Genomic DNA, 23,285 nt, shown 5'->3' on the forward strand with positions numbered 1-23,285 from the left:
AGGACCAATAGGCGCAGAGTTCATGCCTACTCTGGGCCAATCGGAAGCCTTAGTGGTAGTAACCCTGGGGTAGGGGAAAGACGTCTGTAGCAGGAGAGAAGCTAAGGTGAGCATCCCCTTGGAAAGGGTTTTTGTGATAAATCGCACAATCTTTGCTTTTTTCTAAATGGAAAAAGAAACATGATTCTTTTCACGTAAATGAAAGGCGGTGCTGCGCTTTTGCTTCCTTCTTTTCTCCCAAACGCACTTAACCGCTCACGACTCCCCACTGGCTGGATTTCCTTTAGCTTCCTTTCCCCACTCTAGATCTTTCTTGATTCCTTGAGCCTTCCTTTCATTATGTTTCTCTCAGAACATGGACTCCCAGTCCCTGACTTGATCCAACTTACGACCACACTCGGCCCTCCCTGACGTCCTAACAAAATTGCACCACAAGCTCTCCTCCCCCTTCCTTTCTCCATTTTCTGTGCTCGTGTCATTACCAAGCATTTTATAAAATTTACTTAATCTTTTTTATTGTCTTACTTGCCCACTAGAATGCAAGATCCATGCAGATGTGGATTTTTGTCTTCGTCACTGTAGTATTTCTAACACCTGGAAAAGTGTCTGGCACACAGTAAATATATTTTGAATAACTGATGAAATCTAAAGTGACCTTTATCCTCTATTCTTCCTTTCTCTGATGCAGACCAATTAAACCCACCTCTGACCATCATTGGTCCCTTGCTCTTCCTCCCTTTTTTATTGAAAATTATTCTCTCAGTATATTCTGTGCCAGGTGCCATGTGGATGCTAGAGAAATTGATTCAGACCCAATTCTAATCTCAAGATGCTCTGGGTTTAGTGGAGTATGAGAAGTAAACAATCTTGCAATAAATACAATTGCATATTGTAGAGCAGCTAAATAATTTTCACAAGGTCATGCAGCTCTGAAGCAGGGACTAGAATCCTGGCCTTCAGACTCTTGCCACTATACCATGCTGCTGCTTTTAGAAACCTCTCTTCCAAATGCTTCCTTCTCTTTTCTTCCTTTCCCTCCTCTTCCGTGCCCTCACAATCTTAGGTCCAAGGAAGGAGGAGAGAGATATGAGGGTACTTCAAAAAGTTCCTGGAAAGATTCATGTTATTTTTAATTCTATTTTTTCACAAATTTTTTTTAACCACCTTTGTATTTTCCAGTCATCTTTTACATTTTAAAAGGGAGAAGCAAAGAGCAATTACACTTGGACAAACACTGAGACATGTTTCTAGCACAATTCCTTTTTCCCCCCCACTTTTTTCTTTGGCCTGATTCATTACGTGCAGGTGATTACACCAAGTCTTAGATCTCTCATCCTTTCTGATGTTTGAATCCCACAGAAGTAGCAAGGTCTCCTACAAAGTGTCCTGATGTGAAATACTGATGTCCTTGGAAACTCGACTCTCAGAGAATGTCACACTGGATTATAGGTCATCACATAGACACCATGGCCACATAAAATATTAGAGAATTGTGAATAACAAGGGAAAATTGAAAACAATTACAGCTAAAATAGAAGGAATGTGATCAGTATGCATATAGACTAATTTTATGCATAGATATTGAAACCCCTGTTCAGGTTTCCTAGCCTAATCTTTTATCAATCGGGGGTTGTTTCCTATAATGTAACAGTTCTTTCTAGCTTTTTGAGCACAGACTTTGCTCAGCACTCCCAGCTTTTCTCAAGCTGATGGGTGTGAGAGATATCAACACATGTCAGCAGCCATACTAAAGGAGGAGGAAAATCACTGAACCATATGAAACTGGAAAGCTCAACACCTAGACTCTCCTCCTGAGAAAATATCAGACCATAATCATTGCCTCTTCTACTTAGCAGTCAAAAGGCAAATGTCATGAACGTACTCAGCATCTAAACAGTGGTATCTAATGGTTATTCCGTCATTGTCGGGCAGCCTAATATGAGCATATTGTTATTACTTCAGCTACGGATGATGCTGACCTGACCGCTGGGCTGAAGGTCAGCCATGACCTTCAGCAACACATATATTTACAAAGAGCATTAAGACATGGCACTTTTAGGGCTGGCCCGTGCCTCACTCGGGAGAGTGCAGTGCTGATAACACCAAAGCCACGGGTTCGGATCCTATATAGGGATGGCCAGTTGGCTCACTGGCTCAGTGTGGTGCTGACAACACCAAGCCAAGGGTTGCGATCCCCTTACCGGTCATCTTTTTGTGTGTGTGTGTGTGACCGGTAAGGGGATCGCAACCCTTGGCTTGGTGTTGTCTGCACCGCGCTGAGCCAGTGAGCCAACTGGCCACCCCTATATAGGATCCGAATCCGCGGCCTCGACGCTCTCAGCGCCGCACTCTCCCAAGTGAGCCACAGGGTCGGCCCTACCGGTCATCTTTAAAAAAAAAAAAAAAAGACATGGCACTTTCCTTGTTCAAGACAATCAGTGGGGAGGTTACTATCTGATCTGCAACTTGTCATTACCAAGCGTTGTATTAATAATCACCTGAATTAATAATCACCTGGAGGTGATATCTTAGTTTGGGTTCTCCCAGAGGCAGATCCTGAGACAGGTATTAAGTACAAGTAGTTTATTTCAGAGATAATTGCAGGAAACACCAGGAAGAGAGAATGAAAGTGAAATAGGGAAGGGAAGACATACAAAAAATGATGCCCTATCCAGCACGTTACTACTAGGGACAACTGGAGCTTAATCTTCCTTGGGATCTCTGGGAACCATTATAGAACACATGCCTTAGACTGAGTTATCCCACTAAGGGGACAAGAGAACTTGGCTGTTTAAACACAGTTCCTATCAGTTAATAATCGGGGGCTGCTTTCAGGGGCTATTAAGTCCCTGGCTCTTCTGGCATGGTACACGAGTAGGCAGAATTTCCTCAGAATCCAGAAAAAGCCAGAGATACAGGTACTGTCATTGGAAGTCAGGCTGGTATGCCTTGAAATAGGGAGTAGAGGATACTGGCAGGGCACCAGTAGTGTCTGCTACAGATGGCTTTGGCTCACCGCAAGCTCATGTCACTGAAACTAGCGGAATGAGAATAATTCAAAAATAAAGTAGATTCATAAGAAAAAAAAAAAAAGGGCAGCCTACCACCTCGTATCCCTCATCATATGAATAATTAAGATAGCACTTTCTAAATCCTCATTAAGACATACAAACAAAACAAAAGACTTAATTACACTGGGAAATATGAACTCTTTGGGGACTTGAGGGGACGGGACTTTAGGGGGACTAGAGTGGGGTGAGAAAAGGAAGAAGGAGATCAAGAAAATAGGGAAAGGGAATTTAAAGAAATATTGATGGAGGCAATGTGTTTTTCATTTTATGATCTTGAAGAAACACAAGTAAAGGGCTTAGAATTTGGGGGAAAGTAACATAAAGGTGATCTTTAGACCTAGAAGACAGTTTTGTGAAAGACCTCTCTGGGTTATCTTGTTATGTACTTCTTCATAGCAAATAGCTTTACTTGAAAGTACAATCAACATTTATCTGTATTTGTGTTTATCATGTCTCCTCAAATTCAATGTAATGGAGTTTGGATGTGTTGTCCCCTCCAAAACTCATGTGGAAATTTGTTCTCCAATGTGGCATTGTTGGAAACTGATTGAGTCATGGGGGCGGATCCCTCATGAATGGATTAATGCTCTCCCTGGGGGAGGGGGGATTAATGAGTGAGTTCTCGCTCTATTAGTTCCCATGAGAGCTCGTTGCTTAAAACGACCCGGGCACCTTCTCTCTCTCTCTTGCTTCCTCTCTCTTGCTTCCTCTCGCCATGTGATCTGCTTGTACCCGATGGCTGCCTGCGGCTTTTCCACCATGAGTAGAAGCAGCCTGAGGCCCATGCCAGATGCAGCTGTCCCAGAATCATAAGCCAAATAAACCTCTTTTCCTTATAAATTACCCAGTCTCGGGTATTTCTGTTATAGCAACACAAAATGGACTAAAACACAATGTAAGCTCCGTAAAGGCAAGAACTTTGTTTTTGTCTTATTCAGCAGTAGACACTAAGTAAATGTGTGGCCAATGAATGACTATGTATGGCAACAAAAAGCAAACAGGGTAAGTACTAGAAGGGCCTGACATTTGTACCACTTGTAACTGTCAACTAAGTTATAAAGTAAAGAGGCACAAGTAACCTCACAATAACCTGCCATTATCACAAAGCTTGGGACCACCCTTATGTGTGGAAAACCTGGTGGCCACATACTGTTCCTCTGCTTCAGTCGAACACTCCCAACAGCATCCTCTTCAAGGACAGAGGACCTACAAGGAAATCTTTACCACGAAAACAGAGAAACAGAATTTCAAAACTACAAAGGCCTTAGAGGTCAAAGAGTTCAACTCTCTGCATTATTCATTTTAGCCACAGGTTAGAGGTCATAATCCAGACTTTCAGACAAAAATTGTGGGGACGCGGGTATTTGGAAAAATCCTGTGTAATATGAAAATTTTATATTATAAAAAGGAAAAATGATACAGTGTTTTGTAATACAAAGTATAGAAATGTTGGGAAATTCACCCGTACCCATATGCTCCAGTCTCCTTCACAAATTTCTCAACCCATAATCAATCAGGTTTGGGCAGCTACTGGAGAATTCTGGTTTCTAGTAAGAGCCATCTTATGATATGCTAAAAGTTCTCTAAATTTCTGCCCCCTTTTCTAATTCCTCATCTTATTTATCCCTCTATTGTTCTGTGCTAAATGTATTCCTTGGGTAGATTTGTTCATCAGATATTTAGAGATCGGTTTATTCCCCATAATTAGTGAACATATGCATGCTGTCTCCTCTCAACTATGCCTCATAAATAATCCCACTTAATCTTGCCATCTTTTGCAATCATCTTCTAGTTACCTAAGAACATAAGGTGCATAAAACTAAGCTCAGTGTCCAATCTGTGATCTCACTAGGGTGGCTAAGATATAAGCTATGATTTTTCATCACTCTTTCAAGAAATTATGCATCTAAACAATGCATCTAAACCCTGGTTCCACTGCAGCTTTAAGGACATTTCATTATTCTAGAGGATAAAACCCATTAAAAACATTTCCTAAAAATTAAAAAATGTATTTCTGTAGTAGAGGACTTAGTGGAACATGGTATGCAATTTCAATTCAGTTCAGTTTTTCACATATTAAAAATCACTCTGTGCCACTGTGCTAGGGACTGGGATGTACCAACACATAGAACACAGTCCCTGGACTTGTACTGTAGTGAATACTATCAGCATGTAAACAGGTGAACAAATCAATATGATGCCCATGAGTAAAAGCCAGAATGAGTCGATTCTGCCACCTACAGTGGAGGAGAAAGGGGGTTGCAGGCAGCGGCAACAGTACATGGCAAGCACCAGAGCTCAGACAATAAATTCATCAGTCTACAACACAGAATGGAAGTCAGGCACTGGTGAAAGAGTCTGGAAGAGTCACAAGGGTCAGCTCATGAGGGTTTCATAGGTATACTCCTTAGTTTGCCATAAAAGCAGTTGGGAGCCTTGTAACTATAAAACAAATTGCTTAATTTGGAGGCAAAAGGAAAAAAATAATCATTCGGCAAGTATTTATTGAGCATCTACTATATGCCAGGCATTGTTCTGGGTGCTAGGGATGCAATAGAGAATAGATAACAAAAAATCCCTTCCTTCGTGGGACTTCTAGTAGAAGAGAGACTCTATACTAACATACAAATGTATGTCATAGGTGTTGATAAATGATAGGAAAAGAAAAGAGTGAGGGGTCAGATGGTGGTAGGGGTCTTCTTTAGATAGGGTGGTCAGGGAAGGCCTCTGAAGAAGTGTCATTTGAACAAAGATCTCAGTGAAGTGAGCCATGAGAAAATCTGTGGAAGATTATTCCAGACAAAGGGAACAGCATGTGCAGTCTTTAAGATACAAACTTGGTGTGGTAGAAGAATAGGCAGCAGGCCCATATGGCTGGAGAAGAGTGAATGAGAGGAAAAAATGGGATGTTAGGTAGCGAGAGGCCAGATCATGTAGGGCTTTGTAGGCCATGATAAGATCTTAAGGGAAAATATTAAACTATTCCATAAACGTAGTTACCAGACAGTATATATGGTATGATTCATTTGTGCAAACATAAAAAGATTATGTGTTAAAAACACACATAGTTTATCAAGGTCCATAATCAGTGGTATAAAACTTTTGAAACAGATGGGTTTTAGAAATTAATCATTTGGGGATTTTTAGAAAGATATATATGCCTATACCATCTAGTATATATCATTCCTAGAGCAGTCTTGGAACAGTACCCTGTAATTAAACATATTAATATGGCCGCAACAAAACATGTATGGGATAAATAAACACTATATATAGCCTCATATCAAGTCAACCTTTTGGTTTTCAGAGCTTTTTGGATTTCAAAATTGCAGATAACTGATTGTGGACCTGTACCTACACTTGTATAGAAAACTGGAAGCATCCCAGGTGATTGTGAACAATGGTTGGAGGAGTGAGATGGCACTGGTGGCAGGAGTGTCTTTTATTCTAATTGATACCGTTTCTGAATTCCTGAACCTTTTTTTTTTTTACCATGTGTTATTTATGTTGTTGAAACATGAGTTAATTTTTTTTTAAATGTGGATATCAATGTTTTTATTTTTATTTTTATTTTATTTTATTGAATCATAATTGATTATACATATTTTTGGGATTCAATGTTGACATGTGGATCAAATCAATATTACTAGTATATATATTGTTACAAATTGTACTTTTCTTTATGCCCCTTGTCCAATCTCTCCCCATCCCCCTCTCCCCTCCCATCATTGATAACCCTAGATTTCTTCTCTCCCTCTGAGAGTAATGGTTACTCTGTTAATTTGTTGCCTAGGTGATCTGTCCAATGCTGAGAGGTGTGTTCAGGTCCCCCAATATTATCATAGAGCAGCTGCTGCTTCTGTCACTCTGGAATGGGCTTTGTGGAGAGAGACATCCTCTTCTTTTCTTTGGTCTCTGCTGGTGACTCTGCTTGTGTCAATGCACTCCAGTGGCTGGTGGACCATCTGTGTGGTGGTTGTGATGTCTGGCCACTTTCGCAGCAGCCGTGCTTACTGTGGTGCCTGTGGGATGCCACCCACATGGAGGTGATGTTTTTGGCACACTCCTTGGCACTGGCGGTGTGCCTGATTGTGGGCAGGGAGTCTGGTCCCTGGCTCTGTGCCCCAGGCCCCTGGGTTTGGCCCTGAGACGCTGGTGGTGTGCCTAAGCCAGAACTAATTTTTTATCTTTTGCTCACTTCTAAAACGGGAGAACTTCTTGTAGGAACCAGTACTTGAGTAGGGAAGGCTTTTTCTGCAGCTCAGGGCTTAATGGTTGACCTTATAGGTACTTCCGGCTCTCCAGAGACCTGGTGTACATGAGTTGTATAGAAACTCTGATCTTGGCCTGAGTTTTTTCATCACACTGCACCCCATGCAATTCTGCATTCCCAAACAGTCTCCTCTGAGTGGTCCTGCACTGCATTGGGGGGCGGATCAGCTGTCCTTGCTGTGTCCCAGTGTTCCCCCAGTGGGGCTATCTCTCCCACTGCCAGTACTCCAAACACTACCCATGGGACGGGCTATGTGCTGGTCCCTTGCGATGATTCACTGGCCTCTGAATGGCTCCCCTTTTTCAGCTATTCTGGCTCCTCGCTCCTGCGTGGGTCCACGGGAACCCTGTTAGTTGTCTTGCTGTCCTGGGGGCCACCAAGGTCCTCTTCTTCCCTGCTGCCTCCAAACAACTCCATCTGAAGGGCACAGCTGCAGCTTCTGCCGGCTTCTGCTCTATGCACTCAGCAGCTCCAGCCTTAAAGTGACTGTGGCCCAAAACGCTCAGAGCAGTTTTTTCTTTCTCTCATTGTCGTTTCTCCTGCTTTCATGAACTCCAAACATCTCTCCTCCTCTTCCCCTGAGCTCCAGTGGCCCCAGCTTGGCTGTTGTTACATTTTTGTAGTTGTAAATTGGTTGATTTGTGAGAGAGAGTGACGCTGGGGACCATCTATTCCACCATCTTGACCAGAACCGAAAACGATATCAGTGTTTTTATTCATGTAGTCTTTGGGTTTTCAACAATATGGATAGTGTCAAGAGAAAATATTTTAAACAAAGTTATAGAAAATATTTTGATTATGCATTACAAAACTGCTTCTAAATTTGAGTGTTTTAGTCATGACATTCAACTTTTACCTTGTTCTCAGTATGCTTTTTAGATTTTTGTCTTTTAAATATGTTCGTGGACTAGAGATAGTCATAGAAATAAAGATGATTTTGTAATGTAAAGAGCAGGAAATTCACTTCTAGAATGTATTTTTTAAATTTATGGTAATCTGTATTTCCTAATGTTCTAAGAAGTTTCTCCTACTTCCTTGTAGAATATGATCCATTCTCAGGATTTATGGTGTTTCTGTTTTGTTTTGTTTTGTTTTGTTGTTTAGGCAAATCTGTGGGGGGCTTTTCTGTTTTGATAACAGGATGTCATGCTTGTGATAAATGCTTGCCTGAAAGATATTTATAATGTACAAGCCCCTAAAATATTTAGACATTTTAAAATTGCAATTTGCAACCTCCCTATTTCCTACCACTTTCCCCCAATAAAAATTCAGAGAGATGTATTTAACAGACGCCACGTTTCATGGTGAATGTTATTGGCTGTGTGGCTGAAAACTGTAATTATCCATGCCTCACTGATTCATACATGAATCGTTTTGAAGTTTATTATTCCACTGGAATGTTAATGAACATGAATACAAAATACTATGAGAGATTTTCATTTTATCGTGGCAAAGTACATATGGAAAGGGGAAAAAAACACTTAAAATAATTAATGAAAAAATACTTCATCAATATAACTGGATTTTTTGAATAGTAAATATGACTGTATAATTAAGTGGAGCTTCTCTATGAAGCACACCATGATTTTACAAACAATTAATAAAGCTTCAGGATCCCTACCAGGTAAATGTTAATAAAACCCAGGAATCCTAACTTTTTTGGCCTTTGTTCTAGTTTCCAGGTCAGAAACTAGTTGAGTATGATGATTCCAGATCTTTGAAAACAAAATGGGCATGAAACCAACATTCAGAGTTTAGACGTCATTTATGAGTTGCATTCTCTTAGGAATCTAGTTGAAAATAAATGTAATTTAGGGAAAATGATATTTCAGCACTGCCTTAATCTTGCAGGGATTTTCTTCATGAGAAAATTAAACCAAACACAAACTGGAAATATGACTTAACTGGGCCTGCTTCTGCATTTAGGGTCACCAAACCATACTGTAAATGGAAATCAAATTGCTTTAGAATCCAAGAACAAACTCTACTTTTGACCTTTAGAAAGCTCATGATGTATATGCCCACAAAATAAACAAAATAATTTCAAAGTAAATTCGTTGAGTGCACCTGACCTTTGAAACAGAGCAGATGATGTTAATCAGATTTGTACAACGTTAATCTAGCTCAGCCTCCATCTCTTTATGTATTTTTTTAAAATATCATAAAGAAGAGTCTCATAACAGGGAATCTTTCAAATCAAAACAGTTTGAGAAATGGAACAGAATGTATGAGCTAGCTTCAAACAATGAAGTATAACTCAAATATGTAAGCAAGTGAGCATATGCCTATAAACCAATATACTGTGCTTCTGAGGAAAAGTAACTTTTAAAAATATTAACATAGGCACATTGTAGGCAGCTTCTCAATAAAATATAATTTGAGTCCTGACACTGTGTAAGATACTATTAGGGCAACTTTGAGTTGAAAGTACCCTGCACAATATAAAAAAGGTGTTCCATCTGACCATTGGTTCTATTTTTGTCTAGCCATATCATTTCTGCATTTTGGACTTTGAATAGTTGAGCCATGGCCTTTCCGGAATAGCCTAAGTAACTTGGTAAACATGCTTCTCTTCCCAGGATCACCTCCTTTGGAATGTCAACCCTGACCCCATTCTACAGTAAATCTTCTCAATCCAAGTGGCTCTGACGGGGCTGACCACATTTGTTCTTGCCTATAGTGAGGAGGGCCAGGGTGGGGGTTGAGGGGAGGTGGGCAGGGATGGTTACAGAAAACATGATTGATCAAAGCACTCCATGAGACTTTGCCACAGTGATTGGTTTAGAGATGGGTACATAATCCAAGCTGAGCCAATCTCCTCAGATGTTCTGTCAGAAAAAATTTCTCTGCGATCACAAAATATAGTGATGATACAAGTGTGGGGCTGCTGGCTATCTTGTCACCCATGAATTAAGCCAAACAGAAAGAAGCACAGTAGAGAGATAAAGAGAGAAATAGAGCCCAGCTGGCATTGCATCCCAGAATCCAATTTTGCCTGAAGCCACCCATTAGATTTGCTATTACATGAGCCTTTTCTTGTTTAAGTTGGTTTGAATTAGGTTTTTGTTACTTGCAGCCAAAGGAAACCTGACTAATCCACAAAATTCAGCTGACAGATAAACTCTGAAGCTACTCAGAATAGGAAAGTGAAATGAAAGGGATAATGCTTTCCTATCCATTGTAATTTAGGGATTCTCCAGACCTGGAGCCATACCAACCTCTGCTCTACCAGCACCAAAACTGTGCATGAGGCACACTGTAGTCATCTAAAGAACTGGAGAGATTTAGCCTGAAAAAGAGAAGACAAGATGTACCTATTGGGCTCAGACTATGAAGGCCTGTTTTGTGACAAAGAGGTTGGATTCATTCTTTGGAGTTAAAACTCAGAAAACAAGTGCTTGTTACTGAGGTAAATTTTTTGTACAGCATAAAGGATAGCTTTTCTAACAATGAAAGCCATCCTAGCTGATATAATGTGACCCTCTACCACTTCCTCTGCTGAGTGAGAGGTTGGACAAAATGACATCTAGGATCCCATCTCACTCAATGATTCTTTGATTCAATCAAAGTTGGTCGTGGTGAGCATATCTATAATTTATTATAAAGTCACCTCAACCTTTCGGCGAATCACAAATCAATACAAATCAGCTATATAAAAGGAGGCACAGAGGAAGGGAAGTGTCAGAAGAGATTTCCTAGAGAGGAAAATTTGCACAGTTTTAAATACAAATAGGACTTGGATTATATCTTACATACCATGTTGAACAAGGCTTCATTCTGCGTTGATTTTTTAAGAAGCTAGTTGTCCTTATAATAGTTTATTTTTAAATGTGCAAATACATATGTAATAACAATTTATTAAGTATACTATACATAAATAAAAATTTTCCATGCCTTGAGTGTTTTTGTAGGCATACAGCTACTAAGCATTAACACAGCAGCGTATACCAGATGCTCTCAGCCAGTGGATGTGAATCCCCTGTTATTATACTCTACCATTCAACCCTGAGTTGAGCATGTTCTACAACACTTGTTTTTGCTTGTCTTTCTGCCATTATTTTGTGCACTGGCAGTTTATTTTATGTCCTCAGAAGCACTTTTGACACACAATGCTTAACAAAAGTATCACTTGCATACTAGATCTGCAATAGCAAAGTGACAGCACCATGCTAGACATTAAAATGCAAGTTTTATAGAGATTCAGGGTGCCTCAAGAAATGTTTCAGAAAACAGAATCAAGTGCATTGGAATGGGGACTGAAAGATACTCTTTGGCATTATGAAGGGCAGCATAAACACCACTGCAGCCAGGGAGAATCAACAAAAAGTTGTATGAAAGCTACTTAGAAGAAATTACTGTAAGACACATCATGATGTAAGGAGTTTTAAAGAGAACAGAAGTGTGGTGGTCATGAGAAGCGCTAGAACACATTTATTTCCATTGGGATAATGATAGGAAGACCCAGTATAATGCTGATCACAGCAACACTCCCATTTCCAGAAATGGAACACCCCATCCATCTCCTGCTCTCTAAACAGACTTTGTGAGCACTGCAAACCAAGTGTGGAAAGGCATTCTAAACAGAGGGAACAGAGTGTGAAAAGGAAAAGTGTAGTTTAGAAACTGTAGGTGGTTTTAATGTTACCAGAGAGGAGAATATAAGAGAGAAGTTAAAAATGATACTGGAACTGTAGGTAAAAGCCAGATTATGAAAGAGCCGATGAAACAGTCTCTAGAATTACGGTTTGATGTGAAAAGCAGTAGGGAGCAAATGATTGGTTTTAGCAGGCAAGTGATATGATCAAGTTTGAATTTTAGAGAAGAATATGGAAGTATTGTGGAGGCTTGGTTGGAGTAGAATATGACTCCAGAAAGGAGGCCAATGTTAGCAGTTAGAAGGAAGTCATGGCTTCTGGTCAAGGTGGCAGAATAGATGGTACCCAGCATCACTCCCACAAATCAACCAATTTACAACTATTAAAAAGCAACAACAGCCAAGCTGGGGCTGCTAGAGCTCAGGGGAAGAGGAGGAGAGACCTACAGAGTGCATGAAAGTGGGAGAAGCCACAATGAGAGAAAGAAAGGACCACTCCGACCATTTCGAGGCCTGGATGCTTCAAGGCTGGAGCTGCTGAACGCATGGAGCAGGAGCTGGCAAAAGCCACAGCTGTGCCCTTTGACTGAAGTTGCTTGGAGGTGGCAGGGGAGAAGAGGGCCTTGGTGGCCCCCAGACCAGCAAGACTGCTAATAAGGTTCCCGTGGACCCACATAAGAGCGAGGGGCCACAAAAACTGAAAAAAAGGAGCCACTCAGAGGCCGTTTAGTCATTGCAAGGGACCAGCACACAGCCTGTCCCATGGGAAGCGTTTGGAGCATGGGCAGTAGGAAAGATGGTCCCACCAGGAGAACACGGGGGCATAGTATGGACAGCTGATCTGCCCCCCAATCAGCATAGGACCACTCAGTAGAGACTAGTCAGGAATACAGAACTGCAGGGGGTACAGTTTGATGAAAAGACTCAGCCCCAGACCAGAGTTTCAACACAACCCAGGTGTACTGGATCTCACGAGACCCAAAAGTACCTATAAAGCCAACCATTAAAACCTGAGCTGCACAAAAAGCCTTCCCCAGGGAATCAGCAGCAAAGCAGCAATTTAGCTCAACTACAGGGCTCAAGTATTGGTCCCCACAGGAAGTTCCCTCATTTTAGAAGTAAGCAAAGGACAACAAATTAGTTCCAGTGCAGAGTTTAAGTGGTGGGAACAGCAAATAATCCAACACAGAACTGAAAGAAAAAACAAAGTACCACAGACCAGAGACAAAGTTTGATATAAACTAGTAAAGGTCTCACATCACCAAAGAACACTTATAAAACCAAGAAGGATCAAAAGTCCCCTGGGCTACCAAGCCAGGGAGTGGGGAGGGCTGGGGATCTCAGCCACGCCCCCCAACACCCACAACCAGTCCTGAGGGTGGGGGACCGAGGGCCTCAGCCACACCCACCAACACCCACAACAAGCCCAGCAATGACCACTGAGCCACCACGGGAAGCGCCGTGGGCTCTCCCAAGCTGGGACAGCGGGGGGCAAGGGCTTCAGTCACACCTCCCCTGACATCTGCACCCAGCCCAGCAATAACCAAGCCACTACTGGAAGCCCGCTGGTCTCCTCTGCAGGAATGAGGAGGGTGCCACAGGCCTCAACCCTGCCCCTCCTCCTTCCTCCTTTTCCCACCCTATTTCCTTCCCCTTCTCTTCTCCCCCTCCCTCCAACTGCTCTGCAACATCATAGAATGTAAAAATACATATATATATATAAATAAATAAACTTTAAAAAATACATATAATAGTGTATCCTTTCACTAGTGGACTGCACTGAAGCAATTTAGAAGAATGTTGTAGATCTAGTCTGTATTGTTACAGAAAGATGTCCATTTCTATTATGGATTTTAAAAAAATACTACAGAACAGTATATAGACAGTAGTGTCATTAAATATTGGAGTATGGATAATTTGCCAAAATATTTTTATTTAGGATATCTCCCAAACATTTCTGATAATTTATTTTTGTTTCAAGCTCCTAGGAAACTCACAGGAAACGTCTATGCTAATATTTTCATTTAAAAGTTATAATAAAGCCTGAGTAAGGCATCAAAAAAATAAAAATAAAACAGAAACTATGAAAGCGAAAAAAAAAAGGAGGTCACTGTTAGCATTTAGACAATTTTTTTTTTTTTGGCATATCAGATTGCCAAAAAAAATTTTTTTTAAAAAGTGGTAAGATATAAATTGGCGAATTTCTAAAAAGCTGTTTACAATACTATAAATCAAGTAAGAAAATTTTAAATGCTAATACTGAAAAATTCATGCCCTTTGTCCCAATAATTCTATTTCTAGGAATCTACAGTAAGAGAATAGAGATGTAGGCGAAAGCATATGCTCAGCAATGTTTCTTTCCTCAGTCTTATTTCTGAAGAATTAAAATTGATTTTCATGTCCAACCCAAAGAATAACAGTTAAATAAATGAAATATGTCACTGTCATCTAAAATGTTTCCAATAATATTTGACATGGAAAATTGCCCCAGGATTAATGTTAAATGAAAAAGCAGAACACAAAACTAAGTACATAGTATGAGCCCAGTCTTCAGAGTGGTATATGCGTTCGAAAACTGGGAAATACATAAAAATGTCATCAGTGCCTATGTCTAGGTGATGAAATTTGGGGTAATTTTTATTTTCAGCTTTTTTATCACTTTGGATTTTTTTATTCACTATCATGAACATGAACTCCTTTTGCAAACAAGTGTTACGTTGAACCATTTGAAATTGTGTGCTGTGGACTGAATTGTATGCCCCACCCCCAAGTTTATATGTTGAAGCCCTAATCTCCAACGTGATGGTGTTTGGAGGTGGACCGTTTAGGAGATGATTAGGTTCAGATGAGATCACGAGGGTGGGGCCCTCATGATAGGATTAGTGTCCTTATGAGAAGAGGAAGAGACATCAGAGCTCTCTCCCTCTCTCCTCTTCTGCACACAAATATGAGGTTATCTGCAATCCAGGGAGAGAGCCCTCACCAGAACCCGACTATGCTAGCACCCTGATCATGGACTTCTAGCCTCCAGAACTGTGAGAAAATAAATCATTGTTGAAGCCACCCAGTGTATAGTATTTTGTTATGGCAGCCCAAGCTGACAAATATACTGCTAAAATTGACTACAAAAATGGCAATTCCATATGATTCAATCTGCATAAAAGAGAAGTAAAATAAAATGAGAGACAGTAATTGAAAATGCCCTTGCAATGGATGCTAAGGGCCAGAACTAAAGCAATAACAATAAGATAAGAAGAATGATGCGAAGGATATTAAGATGATAGATTCTGTAACTTGGCGATTGATAGGATTGATAAAATAGTATTGGTGAATAAGGGAGGGCATCTAGGAAATGAGTCCAAAGTTTTTATACTAAGAAACTGGGTGATGGTTGTGTTGCTATTCAAGACAAAGGAGATTCAGAAAAACCTGTTTGGTAGCTAGCCTCTATCATGGCCCCCAGTAATCTCCACCTCCTGGTATTCACACCCTTGGGTACTCCCTTTCCTTATGTACAGGTCGATCAGTATTCTACTTCATTTATAATACTGCAAAAGTGACAGCACACTACTGAGATGAGCACTCACTCAGGGAAAAGCTAGCTGCTATGTTGTAAGGACACTCAGCTTAAGGAAAGGCCTTCCTGTTGAGGAGTTCAGGTATCCAGCTAACACCCTCCAGGAAACTGAGACATGATAACAACCTCATGAAAGACAATGGAAGCAGATCCTCCAGCCCCACTCAAGCCTAGCTGACACCTTGACTGCAGCCTCATGAGAAACCCTGAGCCACACCATGAGCCAAGCTGTGCCTGCATTCCTGTCCCATAACTGAAATAATAAATGATTGTTTTAAGCTACTAATTTTTGGTGGTAATTTGTTACACAGCAGTATATAGCTAATACAATCAGTTTTGATTAACTCGCTGGTCTAAAAAGCTTAATATTCCTTGAGGGAAGAAGTCATGCCTTAATATTTAAGGCCTCTTGCTGCATGTAGCACATGACCTATGTTCAATTAATACTTATTGCAAGCTGGAAATGTAGAAAGGAGACTGGGAAAACTGGCAGAGAAGTTTGGATACTTTCTTGTGGGGACCCACTAAAAGGTCATAAGATATAACTGCTGGGAAGGATGAATATTTGTTTGAAAACAATTGTGGTAAATTACTTTCATGCTTGAAACTACTTTAGGGACTTGTATTGCTTGAAAGTATACTTTAATAAGCTTATGGGCTTTACAAGCCCATAAATCCCCAAATACTCCAAATTGTAGAGTTCTAAACCTGAAATTTATTTTCTTTTATAGAACAAACTTTGGAAAAGTGTGGACCCAAAACTTTTAACTACAGAAAGGTTTAGCAAGATATTTTTCTCCAAATTCATTTCACTACCTTAGGTAATTTGTAGATAGCAATTTTCTACCAGCTTTCCTTTGGACTTTTGTTGACCTTGATTTAAAGCCTGGAGTTAATGAAGTTCAAATTTTTACAGAATATTTTACCAATTATATGGTACAGTAGTAAATCCAAGAAAATTCTATCTTTTAAGCTGCTTCCGTAACTGTTCTTTATTGTCCTGTAAACAACTGATTGATTCATTGATGGTTGGACACATGTTAGAACCCAGGAGAAGCAGAACATGTAATAAAGATGGTTAGTTAGTCCATTTAAATTTCAGGTTACTGGGCCGAGCCCGTGGCGCACTTGGTAGAGTGCTGCGCTGGCAGCGCGGCGACGCTCCCGCCGCGGGTTCGGATCCTATATAAGACTGACCGGTGCACTCACTGGCTGAGTGCCGGTCACGAAAAAACGACAAAAAAATAAATAAATAAATAAATAAATTTCAGGTTACTAACAATGATGCCTTGTCTCCATGTGGTTTGTTGCCGAAATAATCCTATAAATACACACACGCGCATACGTATACCTCAGGTTTTACAAAATCAACACATACTCTTTTCGTTGGAATGGGTTCAATGAAAAATAGAAGGAAGTTGAAAATCTCTGGAAATACTTTGTATTCTCGGTGATAATGAAATGAGAAAAGTGTGGGGTGCTCTTCAGAGTTCTTCTAATTAAAAAATAAAAAAGGAAAATCTCGCATTCTAGCCAAATGTAAGCGAAGTTCATGTGAAACATTTACTAGTTTCCTTTGATATCAGCCACCCAACATTCATAGCTCTTGCTTCAGAGACTCCTAATTAGGTACAGCAAATAAGAGTTTTCCTGCCAGAAGGTGACTAGTTTTTCCTACTTTTATATTATTTCATAATTCACTTTGATGCTCCTAGTACTGCTTCCATACAATTTGCAACTTTCAAACATTAGAAAATAGTTAGACTTGCCATGCAGATTTCATTGAACTAAATCATAGTCGGACAGATTTTACCTTCTTTAAAAAGAAATGGCAAAAACATCTTTGGCCTTATATTATAACTGTAATTAAGATATCATCTCCAATATTTTACTGTAGAAGATACGATAAATAAAATACGAATATAACCAATTCATTCATACTGGAAAGCAATAACAGGGTATTCCTCATTCGTCTGTTGCAGTCAAATATAAGGACTCCTTGCTGTGTGACCTTTAGAAAAATGTTTAACCTTTCTATGCCTTGGTCTCCTAATCCCTAATAGGATAATAGTTCCTACCTTAAGGATTAACTGGGATTAATTTAGGATTAACTGAGATTATGTGACTCTCTCAAGACAACATAGGTGGTATTATTTGTAATAATTCTCAGGCATGAATAGAATCCTTTGGACTTCTCTTTTCAAAAAGATTTCATATTTCTTATTTTATTCTTGCCTCATCACCTAAAACAAGCATTATAAAAAGGTTTTGTTGAATTCTTTCTAGATTTTGAATTATAAGCAGCTACCGAGTTGCAGTCTCCCTAGATGCAACAGGCATCACTGTGAGAGGCAGTGCACAGGCACGCATGTGCGTGCACACGTGTGTGAATATGTGTGTATATATATGAATATGTGTATGTATATTTATATATCCACATTTGCATATGTGGAAAACACCACCAACATCATCTGATAAAGAAAGGCAGAGATATTTATATTGAGGCAGATTACTTGTATATTTATATATTTTGCTGTTCTGGTTTGAAGAAGACATGGTTATTCATATATATAACAAAAAACATGGTGCATCTTAGACCCTACGAGCTGCCCTTTCTGCGCCAAAGCAGCTACTGTGGACAGTTTATTCCTCTGCCTCTTTTCTTTACAGGCTTACTTTCCACTTCCCTGAAAGAAAGCTTGAGTTGAGCTCATATGAGGCAGAAAAGCGAATTCAAAGAGCTCAGGCTCTGAAGTACCTTTGATTTGCCTTCAAATCCGATCTCTGCCATTTCTGAGCTGTGAAGCCATGGCTAAATTACCTACTCTGAGCTCAATTTACTCTTCAGCAAAACAGGAATATTGAGAGGACCTGCTATATTGAGTGTTAAATGAGATAATATATGTAAAGCACAGTGCCTAGCACATAGTAAGCACTTAAAATGTTCATGGTTCTTATATGAGATAGGATGCAGGCTCCAGCTGCTGCTGTGATACCAAAGACCCAAATATAACGAATGCTTATACAACACAGAGTTTTATTTCTCCTCACTCAGAACTGATAGGGCAGCTCTATGGTGTGAGGGACTCAGTCTTGTCTTGTCGCTTTGCCATCGTCAACTGGTAGCTTCCATTTCTGAGTCAGCCTAAGATGGCTGTTCCCATTTCTGCCATCTTATCTATACCTCAGCCATGGGAAGATGAAAAGAGGGGGGGTAGTTATTTGTTCATTTATTTTTCTGGCTATCTATTTTTGTAGAATAAATTTTAAAAACTCAGTGACATAAAACAACAAGTAATCATTTTTGATGGTTTCTGTGGAACAGGAATTTGGAAAGGGCCCAACCAGGATGGCTTGTCTCTGCGCCACAATGACAGAAGCTTCATCTGGGAAGATTCAAAGGCTGGAGGTGAATCAATGGCTGAGGACTGTAGCCATTTCTAAGGCTTCGTTTACTCACATGTCTGACAGTTGATGCTGGTTACCAACTTGGACCTCAGCTGGGGTTGTTAGCCAGAACACCTACATGTGGTGTCTGCATGTGGGCTTGGGCTTCCTAATTGAATGATGGCTGGGTTCTAAGAGAGAGCCACCCAAGAGAACCAAGCGGAAGCTTCATTACCTTTTTATGACCTAGCCTCAGAAGTCAAATAGCATCACTTCTGTTGCTCACAAACCTACCCAAATTTGAAAGAAGGATTATAAACTCCAATTCTCATTGGGTGGAGTATCAAAGTCACAGCATAAAAAGATCATGTGGGATGAAAAACTGTGGGGGTTATTTCCAGTGAATACGATCTGACAAAATTTGGCCTGTGATTGATATAGCAACTTTATGACAGTAGTAATTTGTTCATTCATACTTTCAGGAGATATTTTTTGTGTTAACAATATGCTAGGTACCATTCTAGGTTCCAGGGATACAGTGGTGAACAAAACCAAGTCCCTGCCCTCCTCGTAATTGCATTCGAGTGGGGAGACAGACAATAAACAAATGTATAATACACCATTGAGTAGTGATGAATGCTGTGAAGAAATTAAAGGAGAGTAAGGGTGCAGAAAATGACAGAATGTAGATGTTATTTAGATAGCATGGTAAAAAAGGCTTTTCTGAGGAGGTGACATATGCACAGAGACCTCAGCCGTTAGACAGACCAGCCATGCAAGAACTGAGAGAACAGCATTCTACATAGAGGGAATTGCCCGAGTGAAGATCTGAGGTGGAATACGCTTGGCTTGTTCACAGGACAGCAATGAGCACATGTGACTGGAGTATAAAGGTCCTGTTAGAAGGAGTCAGATCCTACCAATAGGGACTTTAGGCCAAGATAATGAGTTTGGATTTTATTTGAGGTATTTTGAAAACAATGACATGATGAAGTGTGTATGTATGTGTGTTTTAAAAGCTCATTCTGGCCACTGTAGAAAACATATTGTATAAGAGCGTAAGAGTGAAAATAGAGTTTATTCCAGAAGTCCAGGCAAAAGGCAACAATAGCTTGAATAAGAAAGTGACTCTGGAGATGGGGAGAAGCGACCAGATTAGAAATCTGTTTGGAAGGTAGGGTCAATAGGACCTGCTGATGGATTGTGAAAGAAAGAACATAGATGACTATTAGGTGTGAGGCTCTGGTTTGCACTGGAAGTTTCCACAGCACCCCAAAGCTAGAGGCAGTGGTTCATATCACCCCAACAGAGACCCAGGGTCAACGCGTAAAGATTGAGACACTCCAGCAGTGACATTGAGCTCATACCATCCCCACAGACCAAGGGCAGAACTAGCCCCACACACTGAAGTTTAGCTAGCGGGGGTTGGGGATTAAGCTTCTCAGATGAGGAGAGCAGCAGGAAGCAAAGGGGTGGGCCAGGAGTGCTGAAGGTTCTTTTTGCAGTAGCAGTGGCACAAAGGAATTAGGCACTCCCAGAGCAAAGCATAATGGAGCCCTGAGGAAATCAGGCCTGATAATTCCCTCAGAATCATGGTCTTTGCTTCATTTATGCCAGGCTCCCAGTGGGCACTCCCTAAACACCACTGACCACAAAAATAATGTTGGCTGGGCAACAATGGCACTCATTTGACTACGTATGATCGTTCAGCTATTTTCCACTCTTGGAATAGTCTTCAATTTTACAGCAAACACAATTAGGGCACACCAAGGCAAATGCTTTACCACCACAAAAATAGATCTTACCTCCCACTGGATGCCTTTGTGCACTAAATTTGCGGCTAACAGACCCACTAAAAAAGTCCCAGGCGGGTTTCCCCTGCCTCTAGATGAACACAGTTGTAGGAGAAGTCGGTAGATGAGTCATCCCTACCAGTGTAGGCCGGAGTCTACATCTTCATTCTTAGGATCCTTACGCCACCTGCTCCTTCCCCACTATTTTATTATAACCTCCTAATATACATACTTTTGTCATTTCAAAAACCAAATCTCAATTTATCCAGAATGGCAGTCTTCTTACTATTTTTGCATGCTCTCTCTCTTTTTCCCCCTTTCCCTTATGTTTTATATTTAAGTCAAATTGATAAAAAATGTTTGAAATTACATCCTTTTCCAAAGTCATACAATTGAACCTTTCCTCTTTAGAATGTCTATTTTTCCCTTTCCAGATTTTTTCCTAGTCTTTAATTCTTCAATATGGTTATGGAATTTTTTTTGTATATCAAAAGATTTTGCAACTTACACCCTACACGCATCACTACACTTCCCCACCAACCCCGACTAATGGAAAGCAATGACAGCAAGTTAAGATCCAAAGGGAATGTTAAGGATAGGCTGGCTTCCCTTGCTCTAACCTACCTCTACCCCAAACCCTTAACTCACACCTCATCAGGGAAAGCAATCTCCTGACAATTGTTCCGGAACACATTAGAGCAAGAAAAGAACTGTGAATTCTCTAAATCATAATATCCAGAACCAAATGGAAAAGTATTTTTGGATAACCCAAATACCTTTGTTTAGTACAGCTAATTGATATTTGATTTATATTTCTTTGATACATTTAAACTATAGATTTTCTTTCCTCCCTTAAAGATCTCTCAAACACAACTTTGTAAAATCCTCCTATGTATGACAGATAATCCCAAATCTTTGTCCTGGTTGTGATGGTCTAAGCCTTTTTTCTAGTGCTTTACTAATATGCACTTAACTGTTTCTGGTTTTACTTTTAGGTCTTCAGTGATGGAATACCTTGTCTCATTAAAACTGATTTATTAAATAGTTGGGAGTAAATAAATAACTTGCTGATTTTCTATTCTTAGAGACTGAAGACTTGATTATTTTAACAAATTAAGACTCTAGTCCTCAACCTCTTCTTTTCCTACTATCTAAGAAGTAACTCTTATAAGCTCTACTGAACTCTCACTACCTTTTAAATCCTATGTACTTAGCAATTGCATGTCAAAATAACAGTAAATGGAAAGAGAAAACACACCTCAAATCACACTTTCCATAGACTGATTGTTGTGGTTTTAAATATGTCCACATTTTTTTTTATATTTCTCCTTTGAGTATAGTCTGGATTTAGTGACTTAGCTCTAACAAATAAAATACACAGAAGTGTCTGCATGTGACTTTCAAGATCAAGTCATAAAATTCATTGCCGCTTCCACTTTGCTCTCTCTTGGAATACTTCCTCTGGGGTGTGGGAAATCAGAATATGCCTCCCCAAAATATGAAGGATTATTGAGCTGAAGACAATTAAGAAGCAGCAGATTGCAGGAGAGCTCTCTGCCTTCCCTGTGTTTGCCTGAAAACAGGACATAGATTTACAACGACAAAAGGTATTCTTTCCCCCCGCCAAAGGGAAGACAAAGTTTAACCACTGACGACAGCTTTAGACCTTCATCAGCCTTGACATGATACCAGAGGATTTTATATTAACCAGCTTAACTAATTAACCTTTATCTGCTATGTGCTTTTTTGCCCCCACCCACTGCCAAGTTGTTGCCTGTAGAGACTCAAAGGTCCTTTTCCTTTTCCTTTTCCTTTGCCTTGTTACATCTCTAAAAATTTACTGTCCTTTGTTGAAGGTGTTGTGTAAGCTGGAATTCAAAGCCACTTCTTTGAGAGTGACTCATTCCCTGTGTGTTTCCCATTATATATGAAATATACATGTTAATAAACTTCTGTTTTTCTCTTGTTAGTCTGTCTTTATAACAGAGGTTCATTCCAATGGCAAACCTACAGGGGTTATTTTTGTCCCCTACAGGTGGAACCAGCTGCTGTATCAAGAAAACACTCAAGCAGCCCTTTGGAGAGGTCCACATGATGAGAAATTGAGACCTCCTGCCAACAATCAAGTAAAAAAATCATCTTGGAAGTGGATCTTCCAGCCCCAGTTCAGATTTTAAATGACTATTGCCCCAGCCAATATCTTGATAGTGACATCATGAGAGATCCTGAGCCAGAGCCACCCAGTTAAGTTGCTCCCTAATTTCTCACCTACAGAAACTGAGATAATAAATGTCTGTTGTTTTAAGTTGATAAATTTTGGGATAGTTTGTTTGCAGCAATAGATTACTAATACATTGATTATTTCACGGATGTATTACCCTTTTCTGTATTTGATCTTACATTGGTAACTATCTTACACTTACATTTCTGTAAGCCCCTGCAATCATGGCAGTTGATAATTGCATAGAATATCTGTGCAATATTTAATTGACTCAAAAATATATGGCAGTCTGTGTATTTTTTGAATAAGAAAAATATTTCTTAAAGTGTCATCCCTCTGATATAAAATAGTTAATGTCATTTATTTCAT

General features: G+C 40.0%; 1 long non-coding RNA gene across 1 annotated transcript; it reads left to right on the top strand.

Annotated features, from left to right (window-relative positions):
- The first annotated feature begins 72 nt into the window (after positions 1 to 72).
- Positions 73 to 22,961, top strand: LOC134390373 (uncharacterized). Its single transcript, XR_010024857.1, has 3 exons — positions 73 to 106; positions 18,841 to 18,924; positions 22,731 to 22,961. It is a non-coding gene; the product is annotated as an uncharacterized LOC134390373 (long non-coding RNA).
- Positions 22,962 to 23,285: the final 324 nt, after the last annotated feature.

Source organism: Cynocephalus volans, chromosome 11 (assembly GCF_027409185.1).
Source record: "Cynocephalus volans isolate mCynVol1 chromosome 11, mCynVol1.pri, whole genome shotgun sequence".
Classification (NCBI taxonomy): domain Eukaryota; kingdom Metazoa; phylum Chordata; class Mammalia; order Dermoptera; family Cynocephalidae; genus Cynocephalus; species Cynocephalus volans.